This window comes from Ceratotherium simum, chromosome X (assembly GCF_057802395.1).
Source record: "Ceratotherium simum simum isolate JZ-2026a chromosome X, ASM5780239v1, whole genome shotgun sequence".
Classification (NCBI taxonomy): domain Eukaryota; kingdom Metazoa; phylum Chordata; class Mammalia; order Perissodactyla; family Rhinocerotidae; genus Ceratotherium; species Ceratotherium simum.
In genome coordinates, this window is record NC_141940.1 from 125,274,344 (window position 1) to 125,298,788 (window position 24,445).

Below are 24,445 nucleotides of genomic sequence, written 5' to 3' on the forward strand. Positions count from 1 at the left end.
GTTAGTTTCAAGTGTACAACATAATGACTTGATACATGTATATAATACTGCAAAATGATCACCAGGTAAGTCTAGTTAACATTCACCACCACACATAGCTACAGTTTTTTTTCTTGAGATGAGGACTTTTAAGATCTGCTCTCTTAGCAAGTTTCAGATATATAATACAGTGTTGTTAACTGTAGTCACCATGCTGTACATAGTATCTTTTCTAACTGTGAGTGCTGTAGTTAATGTCTAAAGTGTAGAGTGGGAGATAAAGGGCTACAGGAGGTGAAGCTTGTGAGATACTAAGGTGAATCAGTCAGGGATTGGGATTGGGGAATAACACAGGGATTAGGATGAAATTCCACAATATTAAGGAAGGGTTGCAATTCTCAAAGGGATGCAGGGAAGCATTCATCATGAACGGATTTGAGTGACAAAAAGAGAAACCGTTGGAAAATTACTGCTTCGAGTTACTAAATATAGAATTAGATTGCTTGTATGGAAAAGAAAAACAGGCAAGAAAGTAGTAGGCTGAGATGATTATCCCACAAAACCGGGGTTCTCCTACCCGATGTGCATAAACAAGCCGATTAATTATGGCGTTAGCATTTGGGAAAAGAGATCAGCTTTATTCTGCAAGATCTATCTGCAAGGAGACAGCTGATGTGTGCCCTCAGGTCTGTCTCCCCAATTCAGGATCTGGGATGAAATTTAAGAGGTTAGGGAGAACAGGCCGGCACGAAGAAATGCTGGCAGGACAAGTTTTGATTGGTGTGCTTCAAGCATTTATGTTAAGGTTCTAAACATTTATGGTAAGGTTGTAAACATTTACGATGAGGTGGGGAAGGAATTTTAACACAGCATCTTCCTGAATGGCAGACCCCTCACTTCTGATAAGAGTCCAACTTTAAAGTTCAGTCATATCTCAGTTCTTTGGTTCCATGATGAGGAGAATCTTTGGTTCCACGGTCATTTCAGGTCAAGATTTCTTCTGTGCATGCTCTGGCTATGCGACTGCAGATTTTCTGAAAGACAATTTCTTAATTACTCTGTTGACAAGATGGGGTCAGTTGAACTGGTCCTGGAGGGACCACAGTTACAAGATGAGATGGATGAATAACAGCTTGAGGTAGAGAAAGATTTTGTGGAATTCAGAAATTCTACACCAAGATGAAGATCTGCTTTGTAATCTGTAAAACAAAAGCAAAACTTAAAAAAATCAACTCAATAATGAGGAAGACGATTTGAGATGGTGAACATGACTGCCCAGGAAAGGGACACAATTTTTTTTTTTTTATGAGAAAATTTATTAAATTTCTTGAGGCCAAAGTCTCCTCCAAAACTTTAATTTAAAATCCAATAATAGTTGGAATTCAGAGAAATAAAATCCAATGGCGGAGAGGAAAATACTAAAAACATCATAGAAGAAGTTTCCCTAAACCAAGAGAATAATTGAGTTTGGTGACTAAGAGGGCTCGCCAAGAATTTCACGGAAAAGGAAAAACTCATATCTATGCATTCAAGCAGGAAATATAAGTGACCTAAAAAATGGGAGGAAAAACATAGATTATCCTCAGGGGGTTTTCCGTAAAAAATGCCATATAAAATGATTTAAAAATAATTCAGAGCCTTTAAGGAAGATGGTTTCAGGATGTCATTTGTAGTTTCTGTTCATCTGTGAAAATAAAACAAAGTCAGTAATCGTGAAAAAGGGTCAATAATTTAAATATCTACTGTTAACAAATGTTTGAATAAATTAGATCAACTCAATGGACTATTAATATCAAAAATAAAGATCATGAAAAGCATATACAAATTTAGAAAATATAATATACTCTATTAAGTATTAACAGATAAATTAAATTGGATATGAATATGATCACAATATATCCAAATATACTTGAAAAAAACTGTGGGATGAAATACAGACAGGTGTTAATAGAAATTGTCTTTAGGAGGACTTACAATGTTTTTTTATTTCCTCTTAGTTATCTGAAATGTAAAGCTTTCTGTATTTAGCCTGCGTTAATTTAATACAGGGAAAGCAAACTGTAATATTTGATTTGTGTCTCATTCATCAGCAGTTAACAGATATTTACTCAAATGACCTTAAAAATAAAGATCATTTACTTTCAAGGTGTACATAGACTAGAAGGGAAACCAGACCCGGATGTCAGCTTGTCCCCAGCCAGCCTGACTCCATGGATGCCCGCTCACTCCTTCCTTCATTCTTACCTTGCCAGCCCCTGCTCTTCTATCCTGTGTCTGGTTTTTCTTCTCTGCTTACCAGCTCCTTTGTTTCCCATCCCCATCTTTCCCCTTTCTCTCTAACTCATATCATCTGAGGCACATATCATCAGTCGGGGCTTCCTCACGGTGCTGCTGCCATGATCCCTTTGGCTTCTCTTTCTCCTTTCTCATTCTCCTTCTGCATTTTTGTAGACTCAGCTCTCACTCTTTCAGCCCTCATTTTCTAAATGTTTTCTAGTTGAGATTTTTGAAAGGAGCCTATCACTAGCCTGTCATCCCTGCTCACCTGACCACGTCTGAGATGTCCAGGCTCTCTCCTTCTTTTGGGTCGGAGGCCCTCTATTGGTCCAATCAACAGTATTCAGAGCATGAAAACAAGACTCTCCATAGCGATTCCTTCCAAGAAGGTGTGGACAGGGCAGTGAGCATGGCAGTCACTGTGATTGAAAATCAATAGATAAAACCATTGACCATTTTAATCATAGTCATTTAGTTAATTGCCAGCACTCAGCATGAATCATCCTGTCACTGCTGAAGGCATCGCACTGCAGGGGATGAAAATTAATCCTTGCTTCAAATCCCATCTACTTCTCTTCTTCCATCTTCTTTTCCCTTGAAGCCACTGGATGGTTTTTAAAAGCATATGTTTATTAGATTCATGAATTGCTGAAAATAAATATTATAATGCTCTTTGTCGAGTAATGTGCCGTGTGCTTGTCACTCATTTAATTACTGTAACAATCTTAGGAGGCTAGTAGTGTTATCATCACAGCCGACTCATAGCTAGAACTCAGGCTTGGTTAGCTTCCAAAGCATGGCCCCTCCATGCCTTTGCCATCAGAATGTGTTATAGCCCACAACACATACACATCAATATCAGAGACAGGCACAAATTAGATTTTCTTTAATTTTCCATGCACTCCTGATAATAGGAAATGAATTTGCTAATGACTTTCCTAGAAAAAAAAAATTGTATGATTTGGATCTAGTGCAAAGACTGAGAGACGGATGGAGCCTAATTGTGAGTTACAGGCACGGGCAGAGCAGTAATTAGCCATGCACATCAAGATGGGCATAAATTCCTCTCCATATCTCTGTGCACCTTCGTTGGTGCTCATAAAAAGGGAGGGCGTATTCCTGGAGGGGTTTTTATAGCACTGCCTTCTTTACGCAGTAAGTCAACCCTGGTGTGAACACAGCCCGCTCTCCTTCACTCCCTACACCTCCACAACAAAGCTGGTGAGTGTAAAAAGTATTTAACACCTTCTTTTTCCTTCATGTCTTTTGAGGTTGTCAAAATAGATAACAGACGTCACTCTTTTCCTCACAGAGAGAAAGAGATGGATAACCTACAAAAATCTGAACTTGCCCTGAGCCCTCCAAAATGGATGAGAACCTCTGAGGAGAGATGAGATATGGGAACTCTCTCCCCTGTATCAGCATGAGGGGGAGAGCCATCCTTCACTCTAGCGATTATAGAAGAGGAAAAATAACTTTCTCTCTACCCTTCTAGGGTCTTGGTTGAGACCCCCTGTAACAAAAGACAGATTAACCAAACAAGGGTATGGTTCTTATGCAGATGTAAATTGGTGCCTTCTCCATTGATAAGAGTTTCTAGACCTTGAGTCATCCTCCTCTTCCTGGTACAGAGAAGGAGAAACCCTTACAAATGGAGATTTCCCTTATAAATGTAAAATTTCCCTTACAAAAAGGCAATTTCTACTCCGTATTCAGAGCTTCTCCTGTGTTGGCAGTTTCTCAAAAATAATTGGCTCAAAATAATCAAAGTGCCAAAGATGCACATTTTGGGGTGTCATATTCTGTTCCCCTTCACAAGCAAGGCAAAATGTGCCGAAATTTCAACCAATTTTTATAGGTCAACTGTGGGCTAGTGTGTCAGTCTGGAATAACTCCGTGCCCCTCTAAGGACAATTTTTGAAAGACTTTGAAATGTAGTGGGGATCCTAGCTAGCTCATCCATCTGGATAATTTATTCCTTTGGTGGTCTTTGTCCAGGCTATTTACAACTGTCTAAGTTATAACAAATTGATAGCAATGCAAATAATTCCTGTCCAAAGGAATGCAAATTATGTCCGGTGGAATGCAATTGATTTTCACCATGTAGATTTTGCCAGTGTGATGTGTTTTTGATGTCAGCTTGGCTAGGCTACGCTATAGGAAACTAATACAAGCAGTTGGTCACTTTCACATCTCTTTGTAAATTCATTTCAGCATTCTTTATTGGACTGTCAATGTGCAAACTGATTGTATATTGTTGGAGCTGAAGGCAGACCACCCCAAAGTATCCCACAATAGCATATTGATTATTTTGAATTAAAGTTACTTGAGGAGCGGAAAGGGCATTCTGACCCTCTGTCTGTACCCCCTCAAAGCAGGAAATAAATCACCCGTGTGAAAGGTGCTCTCCCTGCATCCTTATCACCAGAGCCAGGGAATTCATGGTTGAGAAGCCTATACAACAAACCTTGCCAATTTACTACCTCAAGCCTAAACTCTGCTTAAATTCCTCAGTAATTACGTACCCCAAGCCTAAATTTCTTTGTCCTGTCAATTCTTTACAAATTTATTGTTTCTTTGTGTAAAAGATATATGTACTGCCTACTTTGTTCACTGCCCAAACATCATTTCCCTATGATCTCGAATACATATGTATTAAACTGGGTTTTTCTCCTGTTAATCCAGCCTTGTGTCAGTTTTACTGTTGGTCCAGCCATAAGAATACAAGAAGGGAAGAAATGTGATTTTCCCCCACCCCGACAATATCTTACTCTTTCCCTCATCAACTAACAAGTTAAACTAAATATTTGGCATATGCTTATTTTATACCTTAATGAGAGTCGTGGATTTACCTTTTTATTTTTCATATGTCCTTAGGATCCCAGAGACAAGGGGTGTTCGCATTTATTCAGGGACTCTCAAGTGGCCTCATGGTTTCCTCGTGAGAAAGATTAGAGGCAGAGTGGGAGATGAGAGACGCCCACCTCAGTGGTGCAGGCATGAAGGAAATAACCAATAGCCGTTAAGGGAAATGCATGAAGACCCACAGGCTTCCCTGAATCTCTCTCTCCTAGGAAGCAAATCCTTCAACCACTGACAAAGGTTGCAGCAAATGATGTCACCCCCAGGGCCCAGGCAAAGACCCTTTGCAGCTGGGTCAAGGGTAGCAGACAAACTCTCTACTCCTAGCAGAGGAGCAGAAAATTCTTCTGGTCCCAAGATCCTATGCTGATAAAGAGCAGAACTCTGCTAAATCCTGGAATAGGGCATAAACTCCCTCCCATGCACAACCAAACATTAATGCCAGGCTGAGTTTGGCTGCCATGGAAAGGAAGCCAGGGATGCTGAGAAAGTCGCACCTCCAAACTCTGGGAACACAGGACCAGCTTAAATCTGAGATCAGATTAGGAAGACAGAACACAGCTCACCTTTCCCCTCACCCTGCCCATCCCTGCCCTCAGCCTCCCATCAATTAACAAGCAACATCAAGGTACTATGGGGAAGAGGAAAGAGCACAGAGAGACACCTACCATGGGGGGAAGGAGGGTAGGGAATATCAAAAGCTGAAAGGAGACCAGAAACCACGAGAAAACCATCCAGCCTTTCAAATTCCACCCTCAGCAAATAGTAATCATCCCCCACCACCAGACAAATTGGAAGCCTGTGATGTCTCGAAGTTAACCCAAACCCAGCTCTGTTCAACCCCAACATTACATGGGAAAACACAATTTATTTCAATCTTTACCAGGTCTGGCTTCATTTGCATGCATCCCGCTCATAGAAGGGCCCCCACTTTGTTTCATGCTCTGCTGTCGCCATCTTCAAATTCAAGATAATTTTTGATCAGGGGGTAGCACGTTTTCATTTTGCAGTCTTCCCTGACAAGGATGCAGCTGATCCTGGTCTCTATTATTCTACACGTGAGAGCTGACATTCAACCAATTAGAACACATGTCTTCATACTGTGGTTCAGAAACTTTGATTGTCTGTAAGACCATTTCAAGGGGTCCATAGGGCCAAAACCATTTTCATAATAACTCTCAGACCCTGCTCATTCCCTCATGAGCTCACAGTAAAGTTTTCCAGAGGCTGCGTGACACATGGTATTATAACAGATTGAATGCAGAAACAGATATGAGAATCTGGCTGTCAAACTCACTAAGGAGGTTTGCATAGATATAAACCAATGGTACCTTATCACTGTTCTTTTTAAATATTGTCATTTTGATAAAAAATGTCATTTATATTAGCATGCAAAGGGTTTATTTGTTATATCATGTATAAATTTAATAGAGTAATAGTAAATATTTTAAATGTATCTAAGTATTCATTTTTACTTTGGTACGTGTTGATAAATATAACCCACATTAAAAATATTCTTTGAGGTCCTGAATCATTTTTAAGAAGGTAAAGGGATCCATAGACAAAAAGTTTTGAAGACTGCTGAGGTAGCGCACATTGCATCCTGCCTGTTCCCTAAAATAAAAATTTGAGAAAGGTTAAACACTGTCTCAGTGAGCTGATTTGTGTTGACTTGAGAATCTATAGATGAACCTTGATGAAGTCCACTGCCCTTCTTTGCTGTGGATATTCCATCATTTCTAAATCTCAGAGACATAAATGTCTGTCGTGCTATAGAGCTTCCAGAATAGGTGACTGTTTCTCTTCCCTGTTCTCAGGAAAAGTGGGTAAGGATGATAATAATACATCAAGAGAAAGCACTAAGTGAACTGAAATGTGTATACACCAAGAGAAAGGGGATAGGATGTTGTATGTGCATAAATGTGTGTTTTTCTGCACACACCCATATAATAGTAACATAATTGTGGGTATAGAATTGCTAAGCCTTATAACAATATTACGTTGACTGAGTATTAGTGAGCATAATCTATACTAGTTGTTGTATCAGACAACTCCACCTCTTAGTGACTCAACCCAACAAACGTTTACTTATCCTTTATGCAAAGACGTCCCTAGTCAACTGGCTCTGGATGACTTGTCTCTACAACAGAACTTCTTGTATTGTAATGTGCACACAATTCATGGGCGGGGGGTCTTGTCACAACAAAGACTCTGAGCAAGTCTAGGGTGAGGTTGAGATTCTGCATTTTTTTTTTTTTTGGTGAGGAAGATCAGCCCTGAACTAACATCCATGCCAATTCTCCTCTTTTTTTTTTTTTTTTGCTGAGGAAGACTGGCCCTGAGCTAACATCTGTGCCCATCTTCCTCCACTTTATGTGTGACACTGCCACAGCATGGCCTGACAAGCAGTGCGTCAGTGGACACCTGGGATCTGAACCCAGGCTGCCAGCAGCGGAGCACGTGCACTTAACCGCTACACCATGGGGCCAGCCCAAGATTCTGCATTTTTTAACAAGCTCCCAGATGATGCTGATGTTGCAGCCCATAGGCCAGCATTTGAGTATGGAGGCTATGAACACAACTGTGTGGGTCTCTAGTACATGCGGTCTTCCTGTGCTCCCAGGAAGGGAAATATGGGTGGGCGAGCACCTAGCCAGCTTATGCCATACATAAACTCTTGCATATTAATATTTATTTGGGGTCTTTTTTTTTCAGCTTAGTTGTGTTAGGTACATTTAGCTTTGAAGGGACATTTTGTCTAAGTTGTAAAACTTTCTGTATTTTCATGTTGGTAGCCAAGGAGAACAGAGTAAAATATTGCTATACTTAAAATCGTAAGACCTGCCTCATAGGAATTCACTCAAAGTCCATAAAATTTTCCACAGTTTTCAATATGTACAGTAAATTTCCTTTAAAAAAGTCCAGGTTTCGTCTCAGTGCCAAGAACTAGGATTTTAGGTGTCTGTTATGCAAAATAAACAAGCCAAAGGAATTTGAATGGCCACACGAGAAAATTGTTTTAATCCATGTTTGTACGCCTGGTTAAAACATGGTTCTGTTTTATAAAAGGCAAAAATTAAATATGGATGGTATCTAAAGAGAGCAGTTTACATCTAATTTTTTTAAATAAATTTTTAAGAGATTTACATTTTATTTTCTTATCTAAGCACAAAACGATTTGATTAAAATTTTATCTACTTTGTTATCTGCTGTTTTATGCAATTACTATTTCCTTGGCTAGTTTTCTCTTTTTATTATTCCTTAAAGAACAACTGCAAAGATAATACATGGATGAAGTTGAAGAATTTTACAACCAGGCAATTTTCTTGGCTTTACAACTCTTAAGCTTTCACGAAATTTTGTGAAGTTGAGTTTGACCGAGGGATGTTAAATTGTATAGCAGGTGTTCTGTATCTCTGACTACCAGTTTGGAGAATATATGGAAATACACACAACATACATACACACTTCTGGTAAATGAATGGTTTCTGAGTTGCTGACACCATCAAGAATTTCCATAGTTCCTTGACATCTTGATTGTAATGTGGAAACCACATAGCAAACAATGGCAGGACAGAGTACACTATTTCTGCATTTATATATGGTTATTATGGAACCTGTTGTAAATCAGTAGGATGAGAAATCATATGGTATGGGATCCTTTGGAAGCCATTAAGCTTGACACCAATCTACACACCCCATGAAGGTGGTGTCTCTGTGAGCAAAGCCTTCGGTGTTCAGGAACTCAGCGTCAAGCCATAAAATCTAGTAGCCTTAAAAGGTACAATATGTAGGGCTGGCCCGTGGCCTGGTGGTTCAGTTCAGCGTGCTCCACTTCAGTGGCCTGGGTTCATGGGTTCTGATCCTGGGCACAGACCTACACAACTCGTCAGCCGTGCTGTGGCAGCATCCCACATATAAAGCAGGGGAAGAATGGCACAGATGTTAGCTCATGGCTAATCATCCTCCAGCAAAAAAAAAAAAAAAAAAAGAAGAAGGAGATTGGCAATGGACGTTAGCTCACGGAGAATCTTCCTCAGCAAAAAAAAAAAAAAAAAGGTACACTGCGGCTTCCTGTCAGACTAGAGCAGACCCATTTTCTCCTCCAGTAGAAGAGTTTTCTTTACCTAAAGAGTCTGAGGAAGGCAATACTAGTGAAAAGGGAGGTATTTTAGGGAACATTTATAAAAAAGTAAATGGCTAAATCATTTAACAAGAATACACTTAACAAGGTAAAGAGCAGATTGAACTTATTTTAAATGGAAAACAATTCAGGGGTGAAATGTATCCAACCCAAATCGAGTTTTATAATGTGACAAACATTAGAAAGAAAAAAAAAACTACTTCTCTGCCACGATCTATGTCCTAAGAAGGAGTTTTTCATTTCTTGATAATACTTCACGCTGACAAAGTAAAAAGGAAGCAACCATTATTGTGACAAAGAATTAAAGACAGCTTAGATCATTCAGTCTCCTGTGAAGAAAATAAATAGGAATGGGAAGAAAATAAGAGAAAATGCTCTTAAAAGAAAAAAAAAACAACACTGGAAAACGGCCCAACACAGAAAAACTTTAGTTTCCTTTCTTTAACAGGATTGCTTTTTTTTTTTAGTACGGCACGGACATCGTAAAATGTATTCTCATAAAATGCCAGGTATGTACTAGTAGATGAGGTCGAGTATGCACAATACTCTACTGTGAGTGTGCTTTTAACTAACGTAGGCAGACATTACTTGCTTATACAACGTGCTCTTAAAAATTAATACTACAGGGCTGGCCCCGTGGCTTAGCAGTTGGGTGCACGCGCTCCACTACCCGCAGCCGGGTTCGGATCCTGGGTGCGCACTGACACACTGCTTCTCCCGCCCCGCTGAGGCCGAGTCCCACATACAGCAACTAGAAGGATGTGCAACTATGACATACAACTATCTACTGGGGCTTTGGGGGAAAAAAAAAAGGAGGAGGATTGGCAATAGATGTTAGCTCAGAGCCGGTCTTCCTCAGCAAAAAGAGGAGTATTAGCATGGATGTTAGCTTAGGGCTGACTTCCTCACAAAAAAAAAAAAAATTAATACTACAGTTGAATATGAGAACATCAAATAACAACTTCCATGCTAAAAAGAGAACTTTAGATCTACAAAACAAAACAAACACTAAAATATTCCTTTTAGACAAAATCTTTGATGACACTAGTCCAGCATTTTTCACTTGTTCTTTTTTTTTTGTTCTTTTCCTTCAGAATGGCACATGCAGTTGGCAAACTTAAGCCCAACAAACTAGAGACTTGCTATTTTTCACCTCGCTGAGTGATTTTCATCCTTTTCTTCAATCTCATTATCTTTTTGAAACATATTTCATATTATAGTATTTACACATTCGTTGGTACATTTTCTACACATTTAAATATAAAATAATAAGGGCAAAATCAGGACGATATTCAAATAACTGCATCAGCATCATTGTACAAAGATGAAAAGTCTGTCTAAAAACAACCACTGACCGACAGAGATTTCTGCTCCTTAGGAGCTCGTGGTTCCCAATGGTCAGATGATACAGGGAAACATGTATAAATATTTATATCTATCTATAAATATATAAAAAATATAGATATGTGATATCTATATAATGCATGCAAAAATATAGATATCACATATAAATAAACACATATAGCTACATACATGTGGCTATTTAAATATATAATATATATAACATAATATATATAATTAATATGTTCTATGTTATATATAAATATACATATATATTTTAAAAAGTAATATATAATATATATAACATAATATATATAATTAATATGTTCTATGTTATATATAAATATACATATATATTTTAAAAAGTATTTTCAGATTTAACAGCAAAGTCTTAGTATTCTTGTTACCAGCAGCATCAAGGGCTATATCCTTTCGTGCTTGAATGAGGATCTATATCTCAGCATATCTAGTCAAATTCTCATTGAGTCATTTTTGATGTTTGGTCATGTGACGATACTGAACCAATCTCTGTGGTCAGGAAGTGTAATCTCCTGGCTGACTAAAATCTAGGTTGTGAGTTCCACTGTGGAGTCCGAGTTGGACTTAAGTCTACCAGAAAGTTTGAACTGAAAGTGAGGAACTAGTTGGTCCCCCAAAGAGAAATGGTGGGCGGAGAGTAAGTGAAGTAAATGGAACCCAAACAGGTATTCGCCAGACATAACCAATCAGTGACAGAGACAGGACAAGGATGCAAACCCACTGACTCGACATGTAGAATATCTCTCTTAGACCATGTACTCTTTACAATGGACACTCTGTCCTGCTCAGGTCAAGAGTAGAGAGTTCTATCAGACCATGTTGAGGGTTGAGGAATCACTTTGGCTACATCACTCTTTGATTCCTCTAAGTAATTGAGAGGGTCCTTTGACCCCCAGGATGACTCACAAAAAAACTTTGAAAGGCATATAAATTCCAATTTGAGAGAAATTAAAATGTCTTCTGAATGCAACCTGCAGCCATGGGATGGATGAAGGCAAAGGGCATGGAAGGTCAAAGAGTCCCATGAACAAAAAACCAAAGGCAAGAAGTGAAATGATACAGGATATGTGTAGGAAAGAAGTGTTTCAGCCACACTGAGAGCTTGGAAATGTGGATCAAGGCCAGAACCGAAACCTGAGCTTGAGATGACTACATGTGAGTCATTGTCTTGACAAGTCATACTGTAGAACCTTTAACCCTGCTGCATGAGGAAAACAGCTCCTTCGAAATCAACTGTGACTGAGCTGGGATTAGCTCAGTCTCTGATTACCTTGTCTCTTGTGGGGGTGATTACAAGACACTCCCACAAAAAATCACTATATTATGAGAGTGTTGGATCAGATAGCAGAACAACTTGGGTCCTCTCAAACAAATGATCTACATGACCAACTAGACATTTCTTGGAATCTGGTCTATCTTAAGGCAGATCATACCAAATATAACTTCAAATACACATGACCATGTTTACTTTTTTTCACTGTCTGCAGTCCAGGATAGATATTCCCTTATCAGACCAAGATTGGGCATTGTTCTCTTGTCTACACCCACCTAACTTCTATTCTCAATCTCCATCCCCCTGGAAACATACCCAGACAGATTTATAAGCCAATATGCACACAAACACAGAGGCACAACTTACGTGCTGAGAAGAAATGGAAGTCGCACTTATCAAAAACAAAACCTAATGGAAAGATAAGCAAAAATCATTTTTTTTTCAAAAATTAAATGCAAGAAAAGAGGGAAAAAGTCTAGAAAATGGCAAATGCCACAAAAGTAGGAAGAACAAATAAAAATAAGAGTCATGACAAATGTGTAGAATACATTATTAATCCTTAAAGCAGAAGGACACTTTATGAAGTAGAGACTCAACTGGTGACTTGTATATGTATCGAATAAGATCTACCTGTTTTACAAAGATAACCAAATATCATTTGGACCAGACTTAGTGATACTACAATTGAAAGCACTGATCATGGTTTGTAATTACAGATTGCCTGATAATTTTTTTAATTAAGACTTTACATTTTTAGAGCAGTTTCAGGTTCACAGAAAAACTGAGTGGAAAATACAGAGATTCTCCATATACACCCTGCCCCTACACATGCACAGCCTCTCCCACTACCAACATTCCCCACCAGAGTGGGACATTTATTATAATCAATGAAGCTGCATTGGCACAGCATAATAGCCCAAAGCCCACAGTTTACATTAGGGTTCACTCTTAGTGTCGTACATTCTATAGGTTTGGACAGATGTATAATGACATGTAGTCTGATCATTTTTTTAGTCCATCTCCTGCACTGTACAGGAGGAGATCCCCCTAAAGATCTCTGACTTCTGGTGTTCACATCTATGTATACTCCTCACATTGAGTGTGCCCAGGATCATGAGATGTCACTTCTGCGTGTACTCTATGTGACATAAAACCCCATCTTGCTAGCAGACTCTCTCTAGAGACGTTCTCTGTTGCTGACTTTGAAGAAGTCAGAGGTCATGTTGAGCTGAGAGTGGTCCTTAAGAGTTGAGGGTGACCTCTACCTCACAACCAGCAAGAAGCTGGTTTCTCAGTCCTACAGCCACAAGGAAATGAAATCTTACAACAACTTGCCTGAGCTTGGGAGTGGATTCTTCCCAGGGCCAACACTCCACATGAGAACTCAGCCCAGACAACCCCTTGATGGAAGCCTCGATAGCCTCAGGGAAGAGGATTCAGCTGTACCTGAACTCCGACTCACAAAACTAGGAGATCATAAACGTGCATTGTTTTAAGTGTGTGGTAAGTCACAATCTTTACCAGGCAAGGAGAGCACTTACTTTGCTCTCTGCTACCTGCTTAGTTCACTGTATGGCACTGAACACAGGAGATGTTAATAAGGATATCTTCAATGAATGACTGGAAGAATGACTTTAATGAGGAAAGAAGGAAATTCTAGATTACCTTGGATTGGAAACTTATGGCTTTGCATTGTCAGAAGGACTTGGTCTTGTGGATGAATGTTTTCTGATGCTGGAGCAATCTGTAAAACTATGACAATTGTAGCACGAACTAATTCGTGTTCACTCAACAGATATCAGTACAGAGGTAAGAGCCCTGGACTGCATTTGGAAGATAAGTGTTAGAACCCTGGTTCTTCCATTTGTCAACTGCTTGAAGCTGCCAGCACATTTAGCCTCACTCAGTCTCATTTCCTTATTTGAAAGGTGCAGATAATAATACCTCACAGGGAATTGATTAACCAGAGTATGCAATGGAAAGACACCTCTGAAAGCATTTAACGCTGTTCTCCATATCTTAGACGAGTGATCAATGTGATTTGATCCCCTTTGTTTCTTCCCAGAAGTATTAAGGAACATTATTAATCAGCCAACCCTTAATTATGGTTCTCCTGAAAACAAAATGAATCTGTGCATTCTATTCCACGCATCCTATTGTTTTCCTCGTTACCATTTTTATGGCTCCTGTGGAGAAAGGCAACAGATGGTAAGCTCCCTGATACAAGGAGGATTTCAGTCGATAGAGAGATCTCTATCTCTATTCACGGCTAGTGATCTTCCAAATTGCACAGTCTTTTGTACATAGGTTAGACTCATTCATTCAGTCATCCACCCAATAAATTTATATTGAGAATGTCATTTATGCCAAGCATGGTAATAGACCCTGAGGACTAAACAAATAGAAAAAATGACTATGATTCTTCAAAGAGCTTTCCATTGTTCCAAGACTTAAGGTTTCAGCTTGATTTCCTCTCATTGTATCCGCAACAACCTTCTGCTGCATAACTGTTAAAGGTCAGACCAGAGCTGGCCGGTGTGCCACCTTAATCTAAATCTAAGCATCATTCCCATGTGTAAGATGAAGAATACTTTAATACATTAAACCTTATCTTCCTATACCTGTAGGAATAATTGAAAGCAGGTGGTTTGCATGGTTTCCCAGATTTTGCTTTGAATCACTGTGGCCAAATTTTTCGTGGATATTCAATGACTTTTCAGATTAACTTTACTTTGGAATATGTGCTCTTAAAGACATACTTCCAAGAGATTAGTACAACATGTTCACTTTCATCTAACCCCTTACACTGAACTTTTGATGAATTATGAGTAAATGGAGCAACTTAATTCAATGAATATCATGATTCACTCAAGATGGAGAATGAGAATAATTCATTTTTTTATGGCTGAAAGTAGGCAGAGTCCTGCCCTCAATCAATTTACATTAAAAACAAACATTAAATACAGATGGAAATTTTTTAAAAAATCACTTGACAAAATATATTTAGGGACTCTGTAGTTTTAAACCATTAGAACAGATAGATTTCTAAGACTGAGCATATTCTTATCTCCGTCTATTTTTGAGTCTCACCAAACTAAATAGTTTCCAATGAGTAATTTAATTCCAATGATAGGTAAAACTGAGCAAACACAGAAATTGTAAATCAGCTCTCTACTAACTGAAATCATATATTCACTAGAGCATTTCATGTACAGTTTAAAAGAAATTCACATTTATTCACATTCTCCGTCACTGAAAAATAGAAAAGGTAAATTATCTTGTTTGGAGCTCTCAAGGCACCCCAGGGGCTTCTCGTTGTTTTACCAGAACATTCTGGTCCCATTAATGACTTAAGTCCACAGAATAATGTACTTTTGAATATATTTGAATGGCAATTTGAGATTTCATTGTTGTAATAAGATGCCTTTGACTACTTTCCTTTCATTAAAAGGGAAAGAAAGAAAACCTTTTGGAAACAAAATGAACAGTGACTGGAGAGGCGGATGTTAATCTTGACTTCCAAGCTGTATAGTGCCCTCAGATTCTGGATTTAATACCAGCTGGTATCAAAGACTAGACTTAACGAATTTCGGTCCATCCAAAGTTCTCCAACTCCTTTAGCTTGGGGGCTTTTCCGCAGCAATCTGTCTTATTCTGTGAACCTAGCTTGGTCTTTCCCATTCCCAAAACTATGAGCTCACTGTCTGTCTCTTTTTTTTTTACTGTCTTGGAGAATCTTGGCTGTAGAAATGCAGTAAAAACATTTACATCTCACTGTTAGAGCAGTAGATGTTGAAACACTCATTTTACAACTTAACCCACTGCTTAAATTGCACTGCCAAGATTGCAGAGATTAAATCATAACTCCCAGGAGCATCACTGGTCTAGAACTTAATGAAGGAGAAGGGTCCACTGAGATATATATCTCTTATATTGCTTCCAGCCAAAGCAGCTCATGGTGGATCCATCTAGAAGTTCTTTAAAAAAAGGAAAGCAAGAGTATAATGGCAAAAGGAGTTACATAATTCTGTAGGTTATTTTTAGAATCATTTCCATGGTGTGAAAAATAACTGAGGAAAGGATTACATTAATAATGTGTGTCTAGCTTCCTAGTAACACGCTGAGCTTCTGAGCAGTGTGGTGTTCTGTCCCCGTATCTATGAGAAAAACCTTGCAGAAGACTACTCTTGCTCAACAGTTTCTCTACCTGCCTTTCATTCACTCTTTTCACTCTTCTCAGGATAAGGTAGAGAATCTATAAATACTAGCACAGTTTCACATTATACTTTGTCCTCAAGGTAATTTTTCCCTGGAGCCTGCTTTCTTTTGGCAGAAGCCTGCTTTCTTTCTGAGCCAGGAGACATCAGCTAGTCAACATAGCTGTTCCATGACCACCATGCCTTTTAGAATGTCATGGAAAAAGAAACAATCATAACTGCCATGTTTAATGTTTCATAACAATTCCAGGAACATTAACTCCATCACTGGGGAAGGAGATGTACACATCACAAAAGAAGTGAGTGAGTCTTGATGAAGATGCTAAGCAGGAATGGCAAAAGACACATGATAATGATTGAACAGGACATGGGGAGACTCCAGAAATATTTTTATGGTGACTGATTCCCTTCCCTGATTCCAGAGACCAAAGCAAAGTTGCTTAGGAGGTCTGGGGACTAGGGATGCCAGACAAACTTTCTTCTTCCTCTGGGTTTGCAGATTTCTGGGCTTATAGGTCCTGAAAGGAATAAGCCCGTAGGACTTACAGATGTCTGCACCGGAGGGGCTCAATGAATGCTGAGTGGCTTTAAAACTGTTCTGCTCACTCCCACTTCTGCATTATATCCAAAATAAATTAAATCTGGATCTCAAATAGCTATCTGCACCCCCATGTTCATTCTAGCAATATTCACAGTAGCTAACGTGGAAACAACCCAAATGTCCATCAATGGATGAATGGATAAAGAAAATGGAATATTGATCAACCTTAAAAAGAAGGAAATCCTGCCATTTGCAACAACATGGATGGACCTGGAGGATGTTATGCTGAGCAAAATAAGCCAGACACAGAAAGACAAATACTGTATGATCTCGCTTATATGTGGAATCTAAAATAGTCAAACTCATAGAAGTAGAGAGTAGAAGGAAGGTTACCAGAGGCTGGGAAAGGAGGGGGAAATGGACAGGTATTAGTCAAAGGGTACAAAGTATTGGTCATACACGATTAATTAAGTTAGAGATCTACTGTACAGCATAGAGCCTATAGTTAACAATACTGTATCGTATTCTTAAAAATGTGCTAAAAGGGTAGATCTTATGTTATATGTTATTACGCATAAAAAATATATATAAATATATATAAATATACAGGGCAGGAGAAAACTTTTGGAGGTGATGGATGCACTTATGGCATAGATTATGGTGATGATTTCATGGGTGTGTGGTCGTCTCCAAAGTCGTTGAGTTGTGTACATTCAACATGCGCGGCTTTTGTATGCCAATCATATCTCAATAAAGCTATCCTGCTGCAAATCTGCACAAACGTCGTCCATTTACCGTGGATGTGAGTTGGAGAACTTTTGTATGAAGGGCATTTTGAGCAGCAAATCAATAAACCATTTCACCCATGCCAGCACCCTGAATTGTATAAAAAGTCAAGGTTCCTGCCAGAAGGATTTCAGAAAGCCTTTCTAAATCCCTCAGTGGCCCAGGTGACGATGATTTGGGGCCAAATCCAGTTCCTTGCCCTGTTCGTTCTCTACCTTTTTCCTCTTTTTTAAGTCAGGTGCCAACCATTGGGTCCTGGGTGAAGGTGTGCCATGGATGTAAATATCTCTTCCCGAAATACGTCTCTAAGCCTTGTCCTGAAATATCTCCTCTCTCATGGCCTGCTCGTAATTACCCCATTTCTCCACTTTGTTTTAACAGGGTGCACTCTCCTTCATGGTCTTCAGAGCAGGCCTTGGGAATTTTAAAACTCTTCGCAGGTTATTTAAATGATGTCAGCATTTCTGAGCATCGGGAGCAGCTAAGAACCTATTGTAGAAGGCGTCTCTGTGAGCCACGGTTGCATTTTTCAGATTTTAGACATCCAGAAAATGGAAAGTGGGGTAATCTTTAGCGTCAGGGAAATTTCGATGACCTTCTTCCTCTGGACTGTGACAGTCTTCCAGTTGTCAACTGTAAGAGCAAGCATCTCACTGTAGCTGAACTCCCCCTCGTGGAAGCTGGCAAGGTAAAATGTTGAAACTTGCCCAGTTTGGTTAAGTGCCTCATGAAGAGTTGCTTATAGCTAGCAGGACGAGACCTCACACTCCACATGACAGAGCTTGTATTTTCCTGCTACGCTTTTTCACTGATGACAGAAATAGACTCCTCTCTCCCCTGCTGTGGGTTGAATTGTGTCCCTCCCAAAATTTATAGGTTGAAGTCCTAACCCTCAGCACCTCAGAGGGTGACCTTATTTGAGGACGTAATGGCGTTAAGATGAGGGCATGAGGATGGGCTCTAATCCAATATGTCTGATGTCTTCACAAAAAGGTGATATTTGGATATAGAGACTTATACACAGGGAGAACCCCATGTGAGGAGATACAGGGAGAAGATGGCCATCTACAAGCCAACGAGTGACAAATGGAACAGATCCTTCCCTCACAGCCCTCAGAAGGAACCAACCCTGCCCACACCTTGATCTATAGATACATGTGATTTATACATTTGTAGGATATATATAAATATACACACACAAAAATTTATATATATGTCACATATTTATATTATAAGCATATAAATATATTTTATATTATATGTTATATATGTTTTCTATTATATATGAGATTTATTTCAAGGAATTGGCTCACACAGTCGTGAAGGCTGTCACATTCACAATCTATGGGGGCAAACTGGCAGACTGGAAACTTAGGCAGGAGCTGATGTTTCAGTCCTGAGACAGAATTTCTCCTTCTGTGGAAAACCTCAGTTTTGGTTTTAATGCCTTTCAGTCAATCAGGCAAGGCCCACTCCATTATCGAGGGTAATCTGCTGTACTTAAAATCTACTGATTGTTGATGTTAACCATGCCTACAAAATACCTTCACAGCAGTATCTAGACTACTGTTTGATTAAACTACTGGCCACTATAGCCTAGCAGAGCTAACATGTTGTGGGCTGAGCTGTGTCACTCCAAAATTCATATGTTGAAGCCCTAACCCCCAGCATCTCAGAATGTAGCTGTCTTTGGAGGTAATGCCTTTAAAGAGGTAAATAAGGTAAACTGAGGTCATTAGGGTGGGCCTTAATCCAATATGACTGGTGTCCTTGTGAGAAGAGGAGATGAGGACACAGACACTGACAGAGGGACGACCATGTGAGGACACAGGGAGAAGATGGTGTCTACACACCAAGGAGACAGGGCTCAGGAGGAACCAGCCCCGCCCACACCTTGATCTCAGACTTCCAGCCTCTAGGACTGTGAGAAATAAATGTCCGTTATATAAGTCCCCTAGTCTGTGGTCCTTTGTTGTGGCAGCCGCAGCAAACTAATATAACACATAAGACTAACCATTACAGTATATAACAGATCATGGGTTACCGTACTTAAAATGTGTCCAGAACATTATCCACAAACGACATTGACTGAACGGAGAGTTTGAGAAGAACAGAAATATATAGAAGCTGAAATACAATGAGGTACACCTGAAATTTACACAATGTTCTAAACCAATGTGACCTCAATAAAATAATAAAATAAATAAATGTGGATAAATGACAAAAAAATACATAGATAAGTTTAAATAAATGAAAATTCTCTTTCTCTCCTCAGTGGTAAAGAAATGCAAATCAAATCGGTGATGGGAACTTACATCTTTAACTTTCAAATTGACTGAGATATAAAAATTTGACAACACATAGCAAGTGTTTTGACAGTAATCAGGTAGCCTTTTGAGAGGGAAATAGGACAAAGCAGATCCACGCTGAAAATGCACACAGCCTTGACCCAGCATTGACTAACACTTGTAAGAATGCACCCTGAGATACTCACTACCTAATGAAAAAGAGATTCATGTTTTAGGGTGTGTATACTGCAGAATTGTTTTGTAATTGTGCAGAAATAGGACAAAAACACCAAAATGACCATTGATAGAGGTTGGTTAAATGGCAGTAGTTCATAAACAGAATATTAGGCGGCTATGAAAAAGACTGTGTGTGTGTGTGTGTGCGTGCATGTGCACACGTGTGCTCTTGTACTAACCTAGACTATTTCCAGAAGGTTAGAGGAGGAATTTGTAACAGCCTCTAGAGAACGGTGGCTCAGAATCTGCTCTAAGATCAGTTAATTCTTGCTTGTATATCTTCACGTGCTCTTGGACTTTTACATTTTCCACATGTGCTCTGACTCTCTGTTAACATCGTTAAGTAAATGTTCTCGAATTCCTTCATTTCCATTAACACAATGCTGTACTGGACCCCGTTTTTATAAAATAATCATGGACTTTGGATGAACAATTGGACCTCTATAGAAGAAGTCTATGGAACAATGGATTCTGTAAGTGGACTCTTTATTCACATCATGTCCCATGAAGTATTTTAAAGTTAAATGCTGCTTCAAATGCAACTCCTTGTAAGATCAAGATTAATAATGAGTACATTTCTGGACAAAGAAAATGTCAACTTTCCTTGCAGGTATAAAATATCTTTGAAACAGCCATGTCTTAAGATCATCCATTATAACTTCCATCTTTTACATAAGAAACATACGTATGGAGCGCTGGGTTAAAATTTGCCATATCCATGCAAACATTCATTTAATGGTTGATGTAATGACTGAGCACGTCTTTAAATCTGAGTTTTGTGCTTATAAATAAAGAAGGAATCATTAATAGTAATAAAAATATGGACCATAAAACTTTCATTAAATAGCAATAAGGGAAAAATGTGAGATTTTAGATTTGCACGTTTCTATCCAGGCTCTCAAACTTCCGCCAAGAAGTACAACAAACATAAAATATTCTCAAGTGCCAATAATTTTATTTTTCTTTAATTTTATTTATTTTTTTATTTTGTTGAGGTTGTATTGGTTTATAACACTGTGAAATTTCAGGTGTACATTATTATTTATCAATTTCTGTATAGACTGCATCATGCTCACCACCAAGAGTCTAATTTTTTTCTGTCACCATACATATGTGCCCCTTTACCCCTTTCACCCTCCCTTGTGCCCCCTTCCCCTCTGGTAACCACTAATCTATTCTCTTTATCCTTGTGTTTCTTTATCTTCCATATATGAGTGAAATCATGCAGTGTGTGTCTTTCTCTGTCTGGCTTATTTCATTTAAAATAATACCCTCAAGTTCCATGCATGTTGTTGCAAATGGGACGATTTCGTCTTTTTTTACGGCCAACAATTTCCAACTCTGTTGCTGAGCAGACTGGCTGTAATTGTCAAGAACACATCTGAAGAACACATGGAAAAGAAAGTACTTGACATTTATTTAATTATGTTACATTAAAAAGTGAATAGTTATCAAAGTGGATAATCTGATGATCAGTAGATAGAGTGCATGTGTTTCAATGAGATACGAATTTGAACTCGTTACTTTAGAATTTGACAAAACTCCTTTGATCAGCTGGACTTCAGATAATTTATAGATATCAAATTAAAGATGGATCTTCTTCTGCAGAATTCAGGAAATCTGACAGCTTGACATGGCAGAAGTGTGATGTTTCTTTCAAACGCCAAGGCAGCTTTTGTCCTGGAATTGAATCACTCTTTTGCCAAGATTTGAGCATCATTTGGTAGCCCCAGGAGCACTAAACTTAGAGTCCTGAAATCTAGATCTGTTTCTGGGATTCACTACTGTTGTGGGTTGAATTGTGTCCCTCAAAATTCATATGTTGAAGACCTCAACCAGAGTACCTCAGAATGAGAACTTATTTGGAGATAAGATCAATGAAATGTAGTTTAACTGAGATGAAGTCTATAGGGTGGGTCCTAATCCAATAGAACTGTTGCCCTTATAAAAGGGCCAGACACACACACACAGGGAGGAGGCCATATGAAGATGAAGGCAGAGATGGATGTGATGTGTTTACAAGCCAAGCAATGCCAAAGAGTGCCAGCAAACCACCGGAAGCTAGGAGAAAGGCATGAAACAGATTTTCCCTCACAGCCCTTAGAAGGACCCAACCCTGCCAACACCTTGATCTCACACTTCTATCCTCCATATCTATGAGAGAATAAATTTCAGCCAGGACTCTTACATGGTTCCAGAACGTCAATGACCAGCAATGAGGAAGGAGAAGTTGACTTGTTGTCATTGGCAGAACATCTGAACTGCAGAACTAGGCTAAACTCAAGAAATTTCAGGGAAAATATGCTGAACCTGCCTAGAAAAATTATATTATATTAAGACTTAAAGTTGAAAAGTTTAAATAGACCCTATTACCAAGCCCTCTGGAAGTCAGGAAAATAGCGCAGCAGTGCCTAGAAGAAAAACATGCCTCCCCAATTAGAATTTCAATTTGTGTTCCTAGTACGATTGTATTACTTCTGGTAGACACAGTTTTAGCGCATGAACGAGGTGAAGTTTCCAGTTGACATGTGTGAATTTCTCTTTCTGGGAAAAAGGAGAATATGACCAGAAGACTTGCAGATGAAGGTCCCGGCCCCCATGCTATATATCTGCAGGAAGTCCAGCGTTTTCCTGCATTTCTCCTAAAGCGTCTCTATTCATCGCCAAAGAGTAGGGACCCCTCCTCAGAGGTCTCCCTCCGTCTTCCCTACCCACTGTCAGCATGACAGCAGAATGGTCAGCTCTGAGCTCACGTACTTGCACCTCATGCTGCCCTCTTTGGCCAGGCATCCACTGGGCTGCCGCTATGCTAAGCCTGGGCACACGCCCGACCCTCCATCTCCCACAATTCAGCAAATTCTAAGCTGGGACACTACACAAAACTTGACTGTAAAGCAGTTGAGAGTGACAACACAGGGAAAAAAGAGGATTTGACACAGGTTCCTGGGTGCGTCTGCTCTGTGATGCCATGCTTTGGAATCAGATGTTGTGGGTTTTGGGGAAACCCCCTGGGACAACATGGCCCTGGAGTAGCCATAAGAATGTACTTCTCAGTTCCTCGACTGTAGGGAATGTGCGGAATGTGGCTACCAGAAACCCAAGCAACTGGTTCTGAAATCCATCACCTCGTTTGTATCATGGTCACACTTCCCATAGGCTAATCCCTTGCAACATTTGAATGTGGCATGAATACTAGGACAGGTCAATGCCTAGGAGACAGAAGACTTCACTGATGATGATCAACTTTGGCTTGAAGACTCCCAGACTGCCTTTCCCAATCTTCCTATGCCATCCTCTCTCTTTCACTCAAAGTCAGACTTGCATTCAGCTCAGTTGGGTCTCCCAGACTCACCCAGACCCCACCCCATTTTCCCTCACATAGGCGTTCCTCCTAAAACAACCCTTTCCCATTTAATCACATGTCATCTGCTTCTCCAAGGATCCATGTTGGAATCTCCTTATGAGGAAACCCAGAAGAATCCAGGTATCCTTTTGTTTAAGTTCTTCCATACAAGAAGGCATATCGGGATGTTTTTCTGAAGTAGGAGCTGTTTTCTATCAAATGAGAAGTGAAGACTTCACCAACTCAGGGAGAGAAAAAAATGCCTGCAGCTTTCAAATGACTCTTTCTCTCCCTTCTGGGGCCATAACTGCTCTAAAAATTACTAGGGTCCAGTTTCAGTGAAAGCATAAGTCACCCAAGAAATTGTTGTATCTTTGCAGTCACAAGAGAAGTCTCCCTGTGTCTAATGGATGTATGCAACTCTTTTTGGATCCTCTTCAGGACAAAAGAAAGAAAATATAGGCACAATGGAATATTACTCAGCCATAAGAAATGATGAAATCCAACCATTTGTGACAACGTGGATGGACATTGAGGGTATTATGCTAAGTGAAATAAGTCAGAGGGAGAAGGTCAAATACGATATGATCTCACTCATTAAGTAGTAGATAAAAACAAGAACAAACGACACATAGAGACAGAGATTGGATTCGAGGTTACCAGAGGGGCAGAAGAGAGGGAGGAGGGCAAAAGGGATAATTAGGCACATGTGTGTGGTGATGGGTTGTAATTAGTATTTGGGTGGTGAACATGATGTAATCAACACAGAAATAGAAGTATAATGATGTACACCTGAAATTTATACAATGTTATAAACCAACGTTAATGCAATAACAAGAAAAAAATAGAAAAAAAACTTGTCAGAGATCATGAATATCAATATTTTAGAAAAAATAGTCTGAGTTGTAGAAGTAAGCAATGACCAAGAGCTAAAGAGAAAGTCGGAGCTGCAGACATAGCATGATTTATATATTTCTTTCTTTCTTTCTTTCTTTCTTAGTTCACTTCTAAGCTGTCCTAAATACGTATATTTAGGTCAAAAGTTAGAATTTGTGACTCAGTGATATGAACGCTGGATTGACCTGGATAACATTTTTTTTTAAATGTCAATAACCAGG

The 24,445-nt window shown here is 39.3% G+C and overlaps 1 long non-coding RNA gene across 2 annotated transcripts in view; it reads right to left on the bottom strand.

Annotated features, from left to right (window-relative positions):
• Positions 1-604: 604 nt before the first annotated feature.
• Positions 605-24,445, bottom strand: part of LOC147912029 (uncharacterized) — a 49,983-nt gene continuing 26,142 nt past the window's right edge. The window contains exons 2-3 of one of the 2 annotated variants that reach the window (XR_015550392.1): positions 2,525-2,675; positions 605-1,178 (exon numbers count right to left, since the gene is read on the bottom strand). This is a non-coding gene — a long non-coding RNA (uncharacterized LOC147912029). Of the gene's footprint in view, positions 1,179-1,295; positions 1,664-2,524; positions 2,676-24,445 lie in introns of those variants that run through there. The other variant, XR_015550393.1, reaches the window with a different exon arrangement.